The sequence below is a fragment of the Rattus norvegicus genome, chromosome X (genome assembly GCF_036323735.1).
Source record: "Rattus norvegicus strain BN/NHsdMcwi chromosome X, GRCr8, whole genome shotgun sequence".
NCBI lineage: Eukaryota > Metazoa > Chordata > Mammalia > Rodentia > Muridae > Rattus > Rattus norvegicus.
Genome location: NC_086039.1, coordinates 109,908,067 through 109,929,934, shown reverse-complemented (window position 1 = coordinate 109,929,934; position 21,868 = coordinate 109,908,067). Strand labels below are relative to the sequence as shown.

The 21,868-nt window shown below is 36.4% G+C and overlaps 1 protein-coding gene across 3 annotated transcripts in view; it reads right to left on the bottom strand.

The window, feature by feature from the left end:
- Col4a5 (collagen type IV alpha 5 chain) overlaps positions 1-21,868 on the bottom strand; it is a 203,964-nt gene that overhangs the window by 181,280 nt on the left and 816 nt on the right. The gene's annotated exons all lie outside the window — the stretch shown is intronic.

The window sequence follows — 21,868 nt, the reverse complement described above, 5'->3', positions numbered from 1 at the left end:
GGAAGGGAGAGGCAAAGATTAAAACAGAGACTGAAGGAACACCCATTCAGAGCCTGCCCCACATGTGGCCCATACATATACAACCACCCAATTAGACAAGATGGATGAAGCAAAGAAGTACAGGCCTATAGGAACCGGATGTAGATCTCTCCTGAGAGACACAGCCAGAATACAGCAAATACAGAGGCGAATGCCAGCAGCAAACCACTGAACTGAGAATAGGTCTCCCGTTGAAGGAATCAGAGAAAGAACTGGAAGAGCTTGAAGGGGCTCAAGACCCCATATGTACAACAATGCCAAGCAACCAGAGCTTCCAGGGACTAAGCCACTACCTAAAGACTATACATGGACTGACCCTGGACTCTGACCTCATAGGTAGCAATGAATATCCTAGTAAGAGCACCAGTGGAAGGGGAAGCCCTTGGTCCTGCCAAGACTGAACCCTAGTGAACGTGATTGTTGGGGGGAGGATGGGGAGGGGAACACCCTAGAAGGGGAGGAGGAGGGGTTAGGGGATGTTGGCCCGGAAAACGGGAAGGGGAATAACAATCGGAATGTAAATAAGAAATACTCACGTTAATGAAGATTAAAAAATAAAATTAAATTAAAAAATTTAAAAAATTTAAAAAAGAAGAAAATATCACCCTCAGTGAGGTAACCCAGTCACAAAAGAAAACACATTGCATGCACTCACTGATAAGTGAATATTAACCCCAAAGTTCGGAATACCCAAGGGACAATTTACACTGAATATGAAGCTCAAGAAGAAGGAAGAAAAAAATGTGGATGTTTAAGTCCTTCTTAGAAGAGAGAACAAAATACTCATGGGAGGAAATACAGGAACAAAGAGTGGAGCAGAGACTGAAGGAAAGGCCATCCAGAGACTGCCCCACCTGGGGATCCATCCCATATGCAGCCACCAAATCCAGTCACTATTGCTGATGCCAAGGAGTTCTTGCTGACAGGAGTCTGATATGGATGTCTCCTGAGAGTCTCTGCCAGAACTTTAGTGATGCAGTTAAACATTGGAATAAGCCTGGGGACCCCAATGGAGGCGTTAGAGAAAAGATTGAAGGAGCTGAAGGGGTTCACAACCCCATACTAAGAACAACAATATCAACCAACAAGACCACCTCCTCCATAGAGTTCCCAGGGACTAAACCACCAAACAATGAGTACACATGGAAGGACCCATGGCTCTAGCTGCCTATGTAGCAGAGGTTAGCATTGTCTGGCATCAATAGGAGAACCCCTTGGTCCTGTGAAGGCTCCTTTCCCTAGTATAGGGAAATGCTAGGGCGTTGAGATGGGAGCATCTTCATGGAAGAAGGGGGGAGGGGGGATGTGAGAGGGGAGAGGGGATAACATTTGAAATGTAAATACATAAAATATCCAATAAAATTTTAATAGTATGGATTGCGGAGCACCCTCATAGAGGCAGAGGGAGGGGGTTGGGATAGTGAGTTCGAGGAGGAGGGGAAACTGGGAAGGCAGATAACATTTGAAATGCAAATAAATAAAATAACCAATAGTTAAAAGAGAAAAACAAGATAATTGCTTCATTTCCACTACAGAGATGGCTATAATGTAAAAGATCCTGATTGAGAGCTGCTGGTGGTGGATTACACCTTTATCCCAGGCACTAGAGAGGCAGCGCCAAGTGATCTCTGTGAGTTCGAGGCCAGCTTAGTCTATGCCGTGAGTTCCAGGCCAGGCAGCGGTACATGATGTCACCCTGATCTCGTCAATAGAAAAGAGTGAAGATCCTGGTGCTGACAATGCATTACATTCCCAGTACATTAAAAAAAAAATGTATAGACTGTTGGTGGAAGTGCAATGTAATACAATCACTTCAGCAAGTACTTCTAGTGTTAATTATAAGGTTAAATATATACTTATGTGACCCAGAAATTTTATTCTACTGCATTCATCCAAGAGAAATGAAAATCACATGTCCAAAGTGGCTTTTATGTAAATATTCATAGTGGCAGAGCAGTTCAACATTTTTCCAGTGTACAGTGAGAGAGTGTGGTTTGCAAAGGTGGGAGTCTGTGTGACTTTCTTTAGAGTGATGAAACTGGTCAGTACTATGATGCTGGGAGTAAACTTGTTTGTCGAATTTTGTTAACATTTCCACTAAATTTGGTGTATTTTAACATATGTAAATTGCACTACAATAATAATGATTTAAAAGGATAATAAAAGAGGAGGCTGCATTGAGACCTGGGCTTTTCCTGTAAGATGTCCCCAGGCAACTCCCATCAGGGATGCTTCATTGAGGTCTCTGTTTGTGCCAAGGAATGCGGAGGCAAAACATTGTTGGAATAGCTAAGTTATTCACTTGTTTCCTTAAAATTTGCTAAATGCCATGCTGTATTTACTGAAATATTCAAAGTATTCGCTTAAATAGCCTTTGGGTAAGATAGTATAATCAATACATCCTTAACATATATGCAGAGAGACATTCGTAGCTTTTCTGTTACTATCACTCAGTTTAACCAAAAGTAATTTAGGTAATGTAAACTCTACAAATGTTTCCTAAGAAATGACGAGAAAGTATTTTTCACAGTTCTCCCTCCGTGGAGGTGCATATAAACATGCTAGTTCTGATTTTCCCATTTCCCCGTTTTCCTATTTCTACTTTGGAACCATTTCATTTCCAATAAGCTACCACGTTTCCAAAAGTACATCGGTCTTCAAATATATCAAATATTGGTGTATACACAAATCACAAGCTACTAACAAATATTCATAGAGATAAACTAAAAACTTGTTTTAACACCATCTTTTCAACCTATGGTAGAGTGTCATTGACAACGAAAACTGACTGGAAAGGGAGACAAATAATTTAGGCCTAAGATTGATCCTAATATTTTAATATATATTCCACACAAAATTATGAATTGATCTACATTATATTTGCAGATAGCATTACAGATCCCATGGGGAGTCAGTTATCATTTCATTTATGAAATATTAGCTCTCTGTTAGAGATTAATATACCTTAATTTAATATTAATAATAATAATAATAATAATAATAATAATAATGTCTTTGGTAGTAAGATGTGTTACATCCAAATAATAATAAAATGTCTTTGGTAGTAAGAAGAAACATAACTAATATCAAGCATGACATCAATGCTCTAAATTAAACCACTACACTACACTTCAAAGCTAGCTGTTTCATATATTTTGGATAGCCATGCAGAGTGAGAAACATTTCCTCCCTAGTGCACAACACCAAAATACTAAAGCAAAGTGTCCTTCCATTTACTCATTCTTTGGTATCCAAGACAGCTCCTGAGCATTCCCTCTCTGCTTCATTAATAAAGTCTAACCTAACAGCTTGCTGTGATCAAACAGATGAAGGCAGCAATGTGGAAAAGCTAAATGTACCTCCCACACTCCCTTATGACTACCTGACAAAGGAATGGCTAAGAGACGTGCAGAATCCTCAAAGAGCGTGTACATGGCATGTCTAATGGAATGCCACTCTCATTTCTCCCAGCTGTGTTCGTCTATACACTTCAAGACACAAGGAAAAAAAACCTACATCCTCTTGACAATAGAGATCTTTGTTTAAACCTTTAAAAAATTGTATACAGCCTTAAACAGTATGTGTTGAAAATTCTTACTGTAACTAAGAGAGTGGGTATAATATAAAGGAAAACAAAAAGACTAATGTCTTTTGCTGTCTACCATCCCCTAACCCCTTTTCTCTCTCCTTTAATTTTTAAAGAAGTAATCATTGTAGGGAAGTCCTGTGGTGCTCTAAAAGGCCATGCGGAGGCTGCTACTGCATTTATACAGCCTCTGGACCATCATCACAAAACTCTCATTTTCAGCTTCAGTGTAGAATTACCTCCCAACTAAATTTATCAAGGTTTGTTTGCTTTGAAAATTTATTTTCCTTGGTAATTCACACCTGAGACAAGGAAGGGTGGGTTGCAGGAGGTAATATGACTGAACACGTTGAATAAATAATGTATTGAGGGGGTGTGACTGGAATTAAGCACAGGGACTAGCATCTGCTAAGCTACCTTCTTAAAGTGTCTACTAGAAAACTACTATTATTATTCTTACAAATTACAAATGTTCTTAATCCAAAATGTTTAAAATTCTTCCTTTTGGAAAGATTTTGTTTTTCGCCAGAAATAGTGATTGAAACAACAAAACTCTTGTATTGCTTGTGCATCTACACTCCTTTTCTTTTAGTTACAATGATGTCATGAAAAAAATTCCAGACAAAATTAGTGAATAAACTGTCTAAATCCTAAATCAAGCCAGGTTATGTGGCACATGCTTTTAATCCCAGCATTTGAGAGGCAGAGGCAAGCAAATCTCTGAGTTTGAGGCTAGACTGGTCTACAAAGTGTGTTTCAGACCATCTAAGTCTATAAAGTGAGTGAGCTCTGTTTCAAAAAGTCCAAAAATATGGAAATAACAAATAATATTCAATACTCAGTAAATATTCAAATAATCAAATAAAATCAGTATTCAATAACATTTTATGTAAAATTAATAGCTATTAACAAAGAAAAGGCATCTACTAGCAAAAAAGATTCATAATCTTTGGATCAGTATTTTATTAGTACATGTCATCTTTTAAATGTTTCTACTCTTTAATGTTTTAAAAACCAAAACTTTAAAGGCCTAGGCTGTCATAGAATATACTATGTAACACAGGCTGGCCATAAATTCATGATAATCCTCCTGCCTCAGCCTGCCAAGTCCTGGGATTACATGCATAAGCCACCATACCTGGTCATCTGTTTCATTTTAAATAAATGTCTTCAGTCAGATGTGTTACATCCAAAGATCCAGCCCAGAGCTGTTATCAGAAGGGACCTCAACTGGGGTGTTACTACTGGCCAGTATGATACAATTTTGGAATTTCTTGAAAACAGAAGTAAAGGCTCTCCAGGAAAGAATAAAGCATATCCAAGGACAAGGCTGCTGGCTTCTCACTAGGAGAGCTGTGCTTTAAATGTCATAGCAGTAGCCATGTATACCATTTGGGTGGTTTTGAAGTTTCATCTCAATGGGCTGCTAAGAAACTTTGCCCATTCCCTCCTTTCATCTAGTTAGTTCTTTGACATATTCTTGTATGTATACATTGCATTGTAATGACTTTCTTCCTCCATTCCCCCTTAGTCCACTTGCTCCCTTATCCCTTCCCCTCCATTCCCTTTCCTGACGCATGACTTTTTTTTCCTATTTTTTTTCTAGTGACCCATTTTCTTTAGCCAAGGCAGCTTGTATAACTATTGGATTTGGATTATCCACTGAAGCTTGATGGATAAACAACTGAAGCCAGTGACTATCCCTTTTCTAGGATCTCTTTTACAGGTGAGTGGTAGGACTTCCAAGCCTTTCTTCAACGTATGTCTAGATTGACGTTCCTATTCTGTGTGCATCTGAAGCCATCATGTGTTCACATTTATAATTCTTATGTCTTGTCCAGAAGATGTTCATTTTTTTTCATCAGCTCTTTCCCCTGTTTTTCAGCCCTTAAATTCTTTCAATTTCCTTTTCTGAATTTCCCTAATCCTGAAAGGGCATAACAAAAATACCTAGTTTAGGGAAGAGTAATCAGTGATATCTGCCCACCTAACGTAAAACCATTGACCATAAGTGTTTCACAAGAAGATTAACATGTATGTTTTAGTGAAAACAACCTTCTAATTAGATTCTCAGGTGGAAATGCAAAATATAATATAAAGTTAGATTTTTAAACATGCACTGTTAATTTAACATTCTTTAAAATATCTCCATGTGGGGTTGGGGATTTAGCTCAGTGGTAGAGCACTTGCCTAGCAAGCGCAAGGCCCTGGGTTCGGTCCCCAGTTCCGAAAAAAAAAAAAAAGAAAAAAATATCTCCATGTATCTAAAAGATAGACTTGGGTGATCACTTGTCCTCTGTGTGCATCTTCTCAGTTTGACCAAATTGAATAAATCGCCTTTATCTGCTTTACACTAAAGATATAAAAGAACTCCATATAAAAGTAATATTGTTTCTATGCAAGCAACCTTCAAAGAAAATGTTCATTGGTCTAGAACACTTCATACCTGAAAATACTTCAGCCAAGATTCTGGAGTGAACTGCTTTTCACTTACATGAATCCATTATCTTCTCTGGATTTCTATCTTGTCTCATCTTTCATAAAGAAGTTGCATAATGATGTATGACTTTCGAAGTTGTTCTAAGCACATCTTCACTGTGATATGGCTACAGACATATGGGGAGTGAAATGTGGTTGTTTGAATGAGAATGTTGCCTCCCACAGACTCATATATTAAAATGCTTCATACTCCAGTTGCTGGAATTCTTTTGGGAAGGATTAGGAGGTGCATTACTCAGGATGGGTGTTTTTTGAGGTTTCCCAATCTGTCTTCTGCCATATGCTTGTGGGTCAGATGTAAGCTCTAAGTTAGTGCTCTAGAGCCTCTGAACAATGCCTGACTACCAACTGCCAGGTTCCCTGTCATGACAGTCTTAGAACCATGAGCTCCACATTAAATGTTTTTTTTTTATGAATTGACTTCATGATGTTTTGTCACAACAATAGAAAAATAACTCAGATAAACGATAATATAGAAAATTCACTATCAGACTACCACTAGGGTGTGTGTGTGTGTGTGTGTGTGTGTGTGTGTGTGTGATGGCCTTTTAAACTTACAAAAGGAGCTAATATTTTAAGTGCCATAATATTTTACCTAAAAGCAACCATGTTACAGTTCTAATGAATGCATATTTCTATTATTAACTGATTTTGTCAGAATCCATATAGAGACTATTGTCTCCTGTAATGCTTTACCATTCTCTTGATGTTTAAACACCATTATAATTTAAAAATGTGTTTTAAACAATATAAAGTTATGACATATATTTAAAAAATAGACATGTAAGCAAAGCTAAGAAAGAGTAAAGTCTGTAATAAAATTTTACCACTAAAAATTTCCAGTCTTTCCCAAGGAAATTAAGGTCTGATTTTAAAATAAAACTTTAGTATAATGTGCACAATACCTCAAAAAATCAGTAATTCCTAACTTGAACCTGCCATTGTTTTTCAGTACATTGTTGATTTCATATTATAATGACTCACACATCTAAAGAAATACTATATTTCTGCTTTCCCTATCTATCTCTGGATCATGGAGTATAGCTCGTACAAACAACATCCTTAATGGAAAGAGTGTTATGCTACAAATTCCAAAACGGCAGGCAATTAGTCTGGATAACAAATCTAAGCCTCTGCGGATGATCCTTTTCTTCAGCCTCCAAAAAGGTGACCTTTTCAGTTTGATATCACTTGTTAGTTTCCAACATTAGTCTTTGTGGTTTTCCCATTATACAGTAGACATAAATGAAGGCATGAGGACAGTGATAAGATCTAATGAGTTTGTACTGTAACAGAAAAGAAGTCTGCTGGAACTGCAGAGAAAAATGGAATGCCTAAATAGGCTATAAAAGATAAGCAAGCAAATAGAATTGAGAGAAGTTACTGTTAAGAATGAATCTTTTTGCCATTAACCAAATTCCTAGAACTTCAGTACACTTTCGGAAGTAAAAACATTGAACCCGAAAATTCTCCTGACTTTAAGAACTAGAGGGGGAAAATATATTATCTCTGTTCTTATATAATTTATAAAGTGTTTTTAGAAAATAGGCATGTTGTGTTAATGAAGAAATTCACAATCTGGGGATATAAAGTTTTACAAGACAAAAGAAAGATTTAACATACCTATATCTGAGGGGGGGTATCTGTATAGATCAGTTTTAAAAATCTCTTGTAAAAGGAATTGACTCTTTTATTTTAAAGAGAAGAGACTTTGAAAATTAATATTAGTATAGACCCTGAACAAATTTACTCACTTATAGACAGATAGGAAAACTACCCAGAAAAGATAACGAAGGTGAAATACATCTTTTTATTATAGAAAGTTCATGAAGCTATATTAACATCAACTAACTCAGAATATATTAGCATAGGACATTTTTCAAGCATTACCTGATAAAGCCAAGTCAAAATAAAGAAATATTAGGAGACATTTCCTCCATAAAAATAAACTGGAGGGGGGAGACAATGGATGGATTGTAAAATAATAATAATAATAACAATAATAATAAAGCATAAAAAGAAAATGAAAGCAAATAGTGGTTCTCTACAAAATTATTAACAGTAGCCAAATCTGAGACCCACATGAAGTTTAACTTCTTATTATCTATAATATTATCAAATAGAAGAAAATTTTTTAAAATGAAATATAGTGTTTTAGTCAGGGTTTTTTTCCTGTACAAAACATCATGACCAAGTTGGGGAGGAAAGGGTTTATTCAGCTTACATTTTCATATTGATGTTCATCACTAAAGGAAGTCGGGACTGGAACTCAAGCATATAACAAAGACACGTGCTCCACTATGTTCATAGCAGCCTCATTTATAATAGCCAGAAGCTGGAAAGAATCCAGATGCCCTTCAACAGAGGAATGGATACATAAAATGTGGTACGTCTACACAATGGAATACTACTCAGCTATTAAAAACAATGTCTTCATAAAATTCTTAGGCAAATGGATGGAACTAGAAAATCCTGAGAAACATACATGATATGTACTCATTGATAAGTGGATATTAGTTCAAAAGTTTGGAATTCCCAAGATACAATTCACAGACCACATGAAGCTCAAGAAGAAGGAAGACCAAAGTGTGGATGCTTCAGACCTTCTTAGGAGGAGGAATAAAATACTTATAGGAGGAAATATGGAGACAAAGTGTGGAGCAGAGACTGAAGGAAAGGCCATCTAGAGACTGCCACACATGGAGATTCATCCCACATGTAGTCACCAATCCCAGTCACTATTGAGGATGCTAAGAGGTGCATGCTGATGGGAGTGTGTGTGTGTGTGTGTGTGTGTGTGTGTGTGTGTATCTGTCTCCTGAAAGCTCTGCCAGGACCTGACAAATACAGAGGCAGATGCTCTCAGCCAATTATTGGATTGAGAACGAGGTCCTCTCTGGAAGAGTTAGAGAAAGAACTGAGGTAACTGAAGGGGTTTGCAACCTCATAGGAAGAACAGCAATATCAACCAACCAGATACCCAAGAGCTTCCAGGGACTAAGTTACCAACAAAAGAGTACACATGGAGCAACCAATGGCTCCAGCCACATATGTAGCAGAAGATGGTCTTGTGGGGCAGGGGGAGCCCTTGGTCCTGTGAAGGCACAATGCCTCAGTGTAGGGGAATGCCAGGGAGGGGAGGAGGGAGGGAATGGGTGGGTAGGTCGGGGAACACCCTCATAGAAGAAGGGTGAGTGAGGATGGGGTGGGGATTTCCAGAGGGGAAACCAGGACAGGAGATAACATTTTAAGTGTAAATAATAAAAATATCAAATAAAACAAAAGTTAAAAGAAAAAAGAGAAAAGTAATCATAATTTTTTTCTGTTAATTAAATGGAAGTCTGCTAGATGATGCAAAGTATAAAAGTATGTATCAGGATCACTGTTCTTGAGGAAATTCTCATACTATAGGGATGAGTTGATGTGTAAATAGAAATAGATACATATATACATACATACATATATACATACAAGCACTCAAACATAGATGACAACATCTAGTTGTAAGACTGTACAAATACAAGGGATCTATATTAAAAAGTGTAAGAGCAGAGAATAAAGAGGTGGCTGACTGGGTGCAAAGCTTGCTACACATGCATGGACCTTCAGCACACATGTCAAACACAGGTCTGATGAGATGACATGAACCTGTAACCTCAGCACTGGTGATGTGGAGAGAGGCACATCCATAGTCTTACTGGTCACCCATCTAGTGAATGGAGGAGTCCTATACTCAATGAGAGACTCTATGTCAAAAATAAGATGGACATCTATTGAAAAAGACTCCCAACATCAACCTTTAGCCCACACACAACACAGCTAATGCCATAATATTCTTAATGCTGAAGGTATATTTTGCTCCAACAATTCCTTCTCAATTTGTCTCTTTGCATTAAAAATGCTAGATAGCTGTTGAAAAATTGTTTTTAAGCCTTAGGAAAGGTAACTTCTTGTGAATAACATACCATAGCCAATAAGAGAGAGGGGAGAGAGCAGTTGTAAAAAGAGAACACTATAAAGAAAGCTAAGGGTTGACACTTTCCCTAGGATATATAAAGTCCTACATTATATTCCAGTATTGTTAAGACTGAGGGGGAGGGGTGATAAATTTATGGTGATTCACAGCTGTCGTAATTGTGCACATAATGATGAAAACCTTGTAAAATATGTCAAAATTAATTTCATCAAAATTAAAGCAAATAGAGTAATAGGTAAAAATCTATTGTATTCCTAAGCATTAATAATTAAAAACTGAGTACTATTCATACTATTCAAATAAAGATATAAATTTAATACAGTGACTATGAGATACACATATATGTAGTATATGAGAAAGAATAAATAACAGGGGAAATATATATACAAAATTACTATAGAATAAATATAAAATCTATGAATTAATATGACTATAAAATTTGTAGAGAAATGTTTCATGAAGTTGAGTTTTGGTGAAGTCGTTAGATAGTTGTGTTGTGGATTCCTTTTCTGGGATGAATGGACTTGTCTCACATACAAAAATGCCTTGTTAGAAAAGTTTTGATATTGGAAGTTCCTGTAAGTCAGTCTATTGATGTTTACGCCATGCCTCTGGGCACATTTCAAATAAATTGACAATTCCCCAGACAAACTATGCATTCACTTAACAACTACTAATAGTGAATTATAAATAAGAAACACATCTATATGTTGTATGAGATAAGCATTCTGGTTTCATAAATGTTTGTCGACCTTAGAACTTTAAAAAGATTGCTATAATTTTCTTACAACTACTTCTGCTATGTTTATAAATGAAGAATGTTTCTTTCAATATCCAGCACAGAAAACAAAGTCTTTTTGACGATTCTATTGAAAATGGCAAAACAAATAAACATAGCTTCGTATTTCCATTATCTGTCAAATCTTGGCTATGGGCCACCAAGATAAATAAGATTACACAATTACATTCCCAGCTCTCTAATCACTAAACTGCTGTGAGCTAGGACAAGTCTCTGAAAAGACACCTTCCACAGCTACCTCTGCAAGGCACCAGCGCCAGATCTCATCGGTTGCTTCATGTTCCCTCTATTAAAACTTGAGTTGTTTTCTGTAGAGCATGAGATTACCATGTTGTAGTATCTGGACTTTCTTGCCATCTTAACATTACAAGACTAAAGATTTCTATCACTATGCACAATTGTGGTGGTTGGAATGAGAATGGTAGGTACTCAGGCTCAGGCTAATATACTTAAATGATTGGTCCCTAGTAAGTGGAAGTGTTTGGGAAGAATTAAGAGGAATGGCATTGTTAGAGGAGATTTGACATTGCTGGAGGAGGTGAATCTGGGGACAGGCCCAAACTAGGTGTCTCTCTCTCTCTCTCTCTCTCTCTCTCTCTCTCTCTCTCTCTCTCTCCTTCCCTCCCTCCCTCCCTCCCTCCCTCCCTCCCTCCCTCCCTCCCTCCCTCCCTCCCCTAGCTGTGAATCAGGATGGAAAGCTATCAGCTACTGCCTATTTGCTTCCTACTGTGATGATCATGGACTTACAGAGAATATGCAGGATATATCCTACGTTTTCAGGAATGTCTCAGTTTTTGTTAGGGGGTGATCAATGAGACAGAGATTCTCTGTGTAGTCCTGACTGTCGTACAACTTACCCAATAGACAAACTAGGCTGACCTCCCTGCCTCCTGAATGTTGGGATTAAAGTTGTTCACCACGACATATCTGTGTAGTGTCTTCTTTTTTATAAATGAATTGTTTATTTATTTTGTCTATATGACTACACTGTAACTGTCTTTAGACACAGCAGAATAGGGCATCAGATCCCATTACAGATGGTTGTGAGCCACCATGTGGTTGCTGGGAATTGAACTCAGGACCTCTGGAAGAGCAGTCAGTGCTCTTAACCTCTGAGCCATCTCTCCTTCGTAAGGCTACTTTTCTCCAAATATCTGACTAAAAGTCATACATACATTATAAGAAATTGTAGAATCGGGGTTGGGGATTTAGCTCAGTGGTAGAGCGCTTGCCTAGCAAGCTCAAGGCCCTGGGTTCGGTCCTCAGCTCCAAAAAAAAAAAAAAAAAAAAAAAATCTAGAATCAAACCTATTTCCCCTACCTGTAGGAGAAATATTCAAATATTTTGAATTAATTTCTTAGTCTTATTTAATTACTCACAGTGAAAAATGCAACTTGTTTAAAGCAGATTATTATTTCCTTATAAATGATGCTTTACTCTCTATATCCATCTGTAACCAACTGTTAGATTTTTGTGACTAAATGAACAAGTAAAGAATTAATTATGGTAGAAACCTGCCTCATTTGTAGAATTTGCCTTTGGTTGTCTTCCATTAGCAAATAACAGGGGATTCAAGAGTCCCGTTTCAAGAGAGTGGCAGGTGCCATCCTGCCTTTTGGTTAAAGGCCAACAGAAGCTGTTAAAGGAATAAAGGACAGTTGGACCTGCACGGGTTATGAAGGTAAACATAGTCAAGCATCGATGCATAAAATGAGAATCTGGATTCTTCAAGTGAAAGGAGCCTATGTGACAGAAATCACAGTAAATCACCTCTCGAGATTCGCTTTTCTTTAAAAAAATAACAAAAACAAAAACTAATTTTGTGATAAAGATTTAGCCAAGTGGCTGGGTAGTTCATTTATAATGTTAATTAAAAAGAATATATTTAGCAAAATGACTTTCAATCTGTGTTTGCTATGTTCAAAAAGAGGATGAAATGATAGAATGATTACAGTTTAAAAAGAAAATCATTAGATGATAGGGCCAAATCAGCTAACCAAATGGCTGTAAATTGAGCATCAACTCCATTGTCACTGAATTAGATAGAAAAAAAATCTTAAGATTATCTCACAAGCTCTCTTATACGTTATCTGTATAAATTTATTTGGTAAAATCATTTTGAAAAGTAATTTGGCAAGAGCAGATACCTATCATTCAGACATTTAAAGTTTACCTAATTAAATGCCACCTGGAGAAGTAATTACGTAAGAGTTTGTGACTTTGCAGAGGAATACATTTTAATTGTAGAAGCTACAAGGTTAGTAAGCAAGCAATGAAGCCATTTATGCATTGAGAAAATGTATAGAGAAAGCCAAGTAGGAATAGTACAGAATGGCTAGAGAGCCGCTTGTTCCATACATCCTGACAAGTTTACATTTCTGGTGTTACTGCCCAAAGAGTAACATAGATTAGCAGAGTGAAGCTTTTGGAGTACCACAGAAGGAAGATAAAGGAGAGGTAAAGGAGTAAGCAAATGCACAGTCAGTTAAAGAAAAACCCACTAGGCTTCTATGGTGTAGGAGGAGTGAAAAGGGTCAGGGAGGAAGATGGAAAGGCTTTACCTTCCAGATGCATCACAAAGCTTCCCTAGGGGAGGTAGACTGCAGATTGAGATCCTTAAAAGCCTTATTATAGGTAGGATAAGTATCATTCAAAATGGGCGTGCTCTATGTTTCACTTAAGGAAGAAAAATAAGGGAATGAATAGTTTGCAAACTTAAAATCTAGGTCCTTGTGATAAATACCGTAGGTAGTTGTAATAAAATGTTGTTAAATGATGATGCAAGTCAAATGATCAATTAAAGGGAGGAGTTATGGAAAGGACAGTGGTAAATAGAGTATTGGATTCCTGAAGCAGGAATTATGGGCAATTGGTGAGAATTTAACAGCCTAACCACTGAAACATGCTTTGCCTATTTGATATAATTTGATTCCTCTATTTTACCATGAATACCTGAAGAATAGTCTCATGATCAGATTATAGAACTAGAATGCTTCAACATTGTCCTAATCACATTAATCACGTTACCATGGACAGTTAACTGCTGTGTGACTCACATAAACACACATGCGCGCGCACACACACACACACACACACACACACACACACACACATGCACACACACACGCACACACACGGAAAAAGTAAGCATTATACCAGCCAAAATCTTTAGGTATAGAAATAAAACAATCATGAGAATAGTGTACAGAATGACACAAGATATTTGACCCACACAAGTGGTTAATATTTAGAATATATAATGAGATCTAAAATTCAATAGAACAAAAAATTAACCTAGATAAAAATCTGAGCATATTTGTAATCCTAGAATTTGAGAGAGACCAAAACAAGAGAATCGCACGATCTTGAGGTCAGCCTGAGTTACAGAATGAGATCCTGTCTTAAAGAAACAAGGGGGGCTGGAATATGATCTAGTGGATATGAGTGCTTGCTATGAAAGCTCAGGGACCTTCTTTTTAGATCCTAAGCACCCACATAATGCCAAGAATGATTTTGTATGCCTGTCACTCACAAATTGACAAATGTAGTCAGGAGGATGCACGAAACTCAGTGGCCAACCTTACCCGAAAGTTGAACTTCAGGTTCACCAAGAGACCCTGTCTCAAAAAATAAGTGGAGATAATAAAGAAGGCACCCAATGTCCTCTTGTCCTCTTCATGCATGTTCATGGACACACACACACACACACACACACACACACACACACACACACACACACCAGTAAGTTCTTGCAATGATATAGAGAAAAAGGCAACAGTTGGAACATTGTTGGTTAGAGTGCAAATTAAACCAGCCATTGTGGAATGTATGGTTATTCCTCAATTATTAAAAGTAGACCTATTTTCTGGTTCAGCAGTGCCAACACTGCGAATCTAACAGAAGGAGATTAAATCTGTATGTGATATCTGCGCATCTGTGTTCACTGCAACATGGTTCATGATACAGAATGCAATGAACATAAGTGCCCATCACTAGATGAACAAAAACAGTAGCAATACATGTATACAATGAGGAATATCCAGTCACATAAAAGAGCAAACACTAGTCCTTACAACATAGGGAGAAATGTAATTTGTTATGTTATGTGAAAACGTAAGGCACAGAAAGACAAATGATAAAACTCTCCCCTACACAGTCTATAAATCAGTTGAAGACATAGAATTTGCTAACTAAAAATTAATAGGTTGCAGAAAGTACATAGGAAAATTGAATAGCACCACACACCAGCATGTTTATGTATACATTTTATGTATCAATTAAAGATAATACTTTTACTGTTGTGTTGCTTTTAGTTTTTATTGTTATTCTTTACATATGTTATACCCTGACTGCAATTTCCCATACCTCCACTCCTCCCACCCCTCCAATACACACACTTCCCCAGATCTACATTTTCAGTTTCCCTTCAGAAAGCAAACAAACAAACAAACAAACAAAACCAAAAACACAAGATACACTAACAGGTCTCCCAGGAATATCAACCTAATATGGTATAACAAATTACAACAAGACTAAACACAAACCTTTATATCAAGGCTTGAGAAGGCAATCCAGTAGGATGAAAATTGTTCCAAGGGCAGGCAAAAGAGTCAGGGATACCTCCCCCGATTCCCACTTTTGGGAATCCCACAAGCTAAACAACCATTGTGTGTATGCAAAAAGGACCAAGCACAGATCCTTGTAGGGTCCATGACTGCCGCTTCAGTCTCTGTGAGCTCATATGAGCTCAGGTTAGTTGATTCTGTGTGCCTTGTTCTCCTGGTGTCCTTGACCCCTCTGGCTCCTAGAATCCTTTATCTCGATCTTCAGGGTTCTCCTGGTTTCCCCTAGTGCTCACAGAACATAATTTTTAAAAGTGGAAACAGCATTATCCCCTTAACAAATGTAATTACTAAAAAAAGTTTGCATAGTTTCTGTGTAGATGTTTCCTGATTGTTAGGGTCTATTTCATAATACAGAGAAAAAGTAGCAAAAGTGTTTAACACATTTATTACTCAGAACAGAGGCAGTAATAGTTAGAGATTAAAAGCACAAAATAAGGCGGCTGGAGAGATGGCTCAACAGTTAAGAGCACTGACTGCTCTTCCAGAGGTCCTGAGTTCAATTCCCAGCAACCACATGGTGGCTCACAACCATCTGTAATGGGAGCTGATGCCTTCTTCTGGTGTGTCTGAGGACAGTGACAGTGTACCCACATACATGAACTAAATAAATACATCTTAAAAAAAGAATAGGTTTTTAAAAAATAAAACTAAGAGATATCCATGGAATAAATGATTAAAATAGTGAAAATCTTGAATTTTAAAAATATAACTTACTAAAGAAGGAAGACATAGTGGTGGGTGCATGTGTGTCACTCAAACACTTAGAAGTCTGAAGCAGAAGGATTGCAAGTTAGAGGGAAGTTTGGGCTAAGTAGAAAGATACTTTAATAACAAGAAAAGAAGTTGAATGCATAAATTTCATAAATATAAATTATATTTATAGAAGCTACTTAAAATTAATGTTTTTAAAGTAGAACTTTCATACTCTAAGATAAAAATTTTGTAACTTAAAGCTAAAATTAAATTTCACAATGTATGAGCCCAAACTTAAACTATTTTTACAAATTATGTATATAAAAAGAAAAATCACTAAAAGATAATAGAATGTATTTCTGGACTACTAGTAGAATTGTAGTCAGATTTTCCTGTTTCACTACATTTCTTCTTATTTTCTAATTTCTCAATATTTATCAAATATCACTTGTCATAGACAATACAGTCAACAAAGACTGTTTAAATAAAGAGCATACAATTATTGCCTCCAAATAATGATAATAAAATAAAAATGCCAGATAAAAATCTATAAAATAAAATGATTGTACAATCAAATGCAGACTAGACTAAGAAAACTAAATATTACATTTGTTCAAAGAAAGGTGTAATCAGCAAATGCTGTGGTTATTATGGGGAATCAAGAACACTCCATTAAAGGAGGACATTGTATTAATTTTATTGATAATTACCTAACACACACACATACACAAAGAGGTATGGGGTGGGGGGGAAGTGTTGTGGGCACATTACCTAAATAGAACAGTATAAATGCAATTCTTTTGTTATTAGGAGTTTCTGAAGAATCATCTGCTGAAAATGTAACATTATGTCATTATGTGAGAATTGAGCAAAGGCTGATAAACAAGAAAGAGAACCAAAATATCTACCCTGCACTGTGTTTTAGAAAACTTTTCATATGGCACAATGGAAAGAGTATACTTCAAAAAGTAATGTACAAGAAAGCTGAACCACTTTGGTCATCCTTCTTCTTGAACTTCATGTGGTCTATGGATTGTATCTTGGGTAATTCGAGCTTTTGGGCTAATATTCACTTATCAGATGGCCTTGTTGGGCACCAAAGGAAGGAGAAACCCTTGGTCCTGCCAAGGTTGGACCTCCAGTGTAGGGGAATGTCCAGGGTGGTGGGGCAGGAAGTGGGGGTGGATGGGGAGGGGAACACCCTTATAAAATAAGGGGAAGGAGATGGGATAGGGGACTTATGTTCGGGAAACCAGGAAAGGGATAACATTTGAAATGTAAATAAAAAATATCCAATAAAAGAAAGAAAGCTGAACCACAAGAAAGATCATGACATGTGTCTTTAAAATCATGTAGAGAATGCGTGGAAAAGAGTTAGCAAGTTATAGGTGAGGTGTAGTTAATTGCAGGAGTATTTGCTTAGTGTGTTCAAGATTCTGGGTTCAATCCCCAGCATCTCCCTTATCCTCCCCCCAAAACCTCCAAAACAAGAGATAAGAGAAAACAAAATCCCACCACAGCAAGTATATGTGTTTGTTCAGTGATCTTGGACTACAATTTGAGATATTATTATGAATTATAATTTCAACATATAGAAAGCTTCTAATGCTTTGATGTTAGATGCAAATATGTGTCTACTCTTCGCTTTCGGTACATTTCTTACAATTGTTTGTGTGTGTGTGTACGCGCACATGCATGCGTGTGTGTGTGTGTGTGTGTGTGTGTGTGTATGTGTGTGTGTGATAGGATTATAGATAAAACTAAGATAGTGTGTATTTCCTAAGTCTGTCTGCTGAAAAGGAATATGAAATGATAGCTCAATCACAATGAGCATGCCAAGAATCTATATCTTGGTTTTTAAATACCTCTATTTTGTAAAAAGAATAGATAGACTCCTTGGAGAACTGACTCATCCCTAAATTAGAAGAAGGAGAGGAGATGACCATTTTGTGATGCTAGTAAATGAGGAAATGCTCAAAACTGATGGGAACACATGAAAGAATATAGAAACAATTTGGGAACAGACTACACTTCTGCATATATTTAGAATATTTTCAGTAAATAATCTAATAAAATAATAATTCATTATAAATAAAAATAAGCAAATATTCATTTTGTCAATGTTACACATTGAGTATATAATAAATTTAAAACAGTGAAAATGTATTATAGAAAATTTAAGTTATTTTTGTGTAGAAAATTTTTGAAAATTGAAACCACCTTTGGCAAATTTAATTACAACAATCATTCATGCCAGAGACATTAACAAATTCTAGAATTTGTGAAGAAACTATCACGAGAAATAGATTATTTGGCTGTCTAAACTGTCTTCCAATATTACCCTGTTCATTCTCATAAGATCAGCTTATTTATAAAGGGAAGAAAATGACTTTGTAGTGGACAAATTTGGCAGAAACTATTCTAACCAAGCTGTCAAGGGTAACTCAAGGTAAAAGAGTATCATATCTTGCATATATAAACAGCAACAGCCAAGTAAAACCACAGAAAATTACGCACTCTTACAAAATAACACTATGCGTACATACAGAAATATATGCATCATAGTGTAGATATAGATGGAGATAAACTATAAAATTTTCAGATAGTGTGCAATGTCCTGAATTGATCGTTAAAACTACAAAACAATACATCTAAAGATAGATAGTTGAGTGGACAAAATCACATATGAAGGTGTAGGTAAGATAGTAAAAAAAACCAACAAAATGAATTGATCATTTTTGACAAGACTATACAACCATACATTTCCTATTTATCACAACAGGCATATTGCTGGACATTTCTGCATACTTAAAACTACTGAGGAAGCTTAAAAGAAACACAGAGTAATTGTTTTCAAAGAAAATCATCTATCACAAGTTGTGGGTGTTTTATAAACCTACCTTTTATTAAGATTACATAAATCATATAACCTGTGATTGCTTTTAGATTGCATTTAAACTATCTCATTTTGCATAGAGATCAAATTAATCTTTAAAAATGCATCTATTTACATTACGCTATACTGCTTTCCAAAAAATGAACAGTAAGAGATATAAACCCCATTATCATCAACATTGCATCTTCTGTGTCTAAAAATTATAATAGAGATTCATATATATGTTAACACAGCATAATTCTGCAGATTACATGCAAAGGAGACAGTACAAGAGACTTAAAGGCAAACTCTGAATTTCAAATTTCCAACTCTACAGTTTACTACCTATGTGACTTTTAGCAACTTGCTTAACCTTTTTGTTTTATAGTTTTCTCATCTTTAAATTAGCTCTTAATGCACACACACACACACACACACACACACACACACACACTACATTAATAATCTCTTAAGAAAAAAAAACCCACAGAGCAAACGCAGTACATGTGAATCCCTAGGTTCAATCCATGGGTTCAAGCATAGTACTTAGCACATAATAAACACTGAACAATGTAGACACAAGCAATAATGAAAGCAAAGATGACCATTTTTTCCTGTAGAATAGAACGTTTCATAGAAAAACGTTTCATGACCAAAAGCTTTGCTCTTAACCTTGACAACTTCTTATAAATGGTCACAAGGTACACAGTATGGTTTAAATTGTAAAAATAATACTCTAACTTCCAGAAAAAGAAACAAAAAGAACTCACAAACATTTGTTTGCTAGAAGTAGTATAATTGTACATATTATTTATAGACATAAAATTAAATCTACAAGATTACCTCTTTGACAGAGTTTGTATAGCCAGAGTCACATTAACATTAAAAAATATGATCTTTCCATCATTAAAAATGACCCTAGCACCCTAAAGTTGCCTTGTTTTCTTACTGCTAACCATTCAATACCTGGGTTATTGTATTCTACCTAATAAACATTCTACCCTAAAAAACTTCCATGCTTTGATATCCAAACTTGGCATGACTTCAGAGGTAATGAATCACATAACTATGAAAAAGTAAATTAATTTAAGAAGTAATGTACTTCCTGATATAAAAGCCTCAATATTAGACAAACTCAGTGAAAAACTAGGCAAACTACAGTCCAGTTTCACCCTGGAGAAGGTGACCAATAGCCCTAGTATGGAGAGCAGATACCTTTCATATTTTTGAGATGATTAAAACTCTCATTTAACTAGGCCATTTATTTGTGAGGCAGGAAAAACAAATCCCTGGATTGAAGAGGAACAGAATTCTAACCATAGGAATATGTGAACGAAAATGTCCCTTAAAATCTGTATAGGAGGGTAAAAAACCAACTACTTCACAAACACCTGTTACTTTAAGAGTACAAAAAGTAAGTTTGCACGCAAGTTTTTGTCAATCAAAACAAAATCTCAGTTTCAATATAAACGAATTAAAATTGGCATGCAGTGTTCTTATACACACTTGTATAATTGGCATCTAGTGCCTATTTATCACTAGCAAGATCATTAAAAGGAAGGATTGCTTCAGGAATCATCCACAAAATCTTTGCCCTGGGGCAAATGCTATAAACAATAGGCACTAAGGTGAGCTTCCAATGAACTATTTTCTATAGCACGATTATAATTTATTCTAACCATCTTTAGCCATACTGACTGTCGAAACCGTACCCCATCAAAAATGCTCTGCACCCAAGGAATATTATTAAGTCATATATCTGCTTTGATAGAGGAAAATGTTGGTATGCATAACATTTGAACATATGATATATGCCAGTTTTCCAGCAGATTTTCTGTCATAATTATGTTGCGATTACGATAACATAAAAGTTACTTTTTGTACCAGCAGTGCATGCCTGTTTCCCAGGATATACAGAGGGCACTGTGATCTGAGGTGTGCCAAGTCCAAAAGGAACCCTGTCAGCTAACTTGGATACACACCCAGAATAGCTGTAATATAGTAGCTGCAGCTAAAGGATTGATAGCCACTCAACCATGTGAAGGCCTAAGCTATGATGTCATCTTTAAGTGTTTTTAAACAGCCATTATGATTCCTCAAATATAATACTTAAATAATTTGCCCCACAGTTAAGTTATTCACAGTTTGTGTGAAATTAAGTAGGGAAGACTTCAAAAGGGAGAACATTTTCTGCAGCAAAGCCCTTCATTCCTTTTCATTTACCTCTTATCTCCAGGAGAGTGGGTGTTGGGACTCCAGATTCCCTTGTCAGGAACAGTCTGTGGTATCCAGTCTACATTCCTAAACGCAAGTGGAACTTTTTGCTCTGTCATTTCACATGGGCATCCTCCCCCACTCTTCTAGTCCATAAAGCTCATTCCCATTTGAAAACTGAGACTTCTTTTCCTTTGAACGGGAAAGGCACATTCTCAAGTTGTTCAGGTGCCTTTCTGGGTTTTCCTTTTAACTATGAGCAAACAAAAATCCATAATTTTTTTTGAAATGTGCAAAACTCCTGAAGCATAAAGCTATGCTTCTTTACCTTGCCCTAGTTGGTATGTTACTTTACCATTTGCATAGGAATGATGTCAACCGGTCAGAAAACAGGTCAGAACTTTACAAACCTGGGGTGGGGGTAGGTTCATGTTGCTTAAGGAAAGAGCATATGCCAAGAGAAGAACTATTAATCACTCTGACCATAGTTCAATTTTAGAAGAACCAACTATTAAACTATAAACCAAGTTTAAAGCGTGCGTGGGCTGGGTACAAGTAGTGA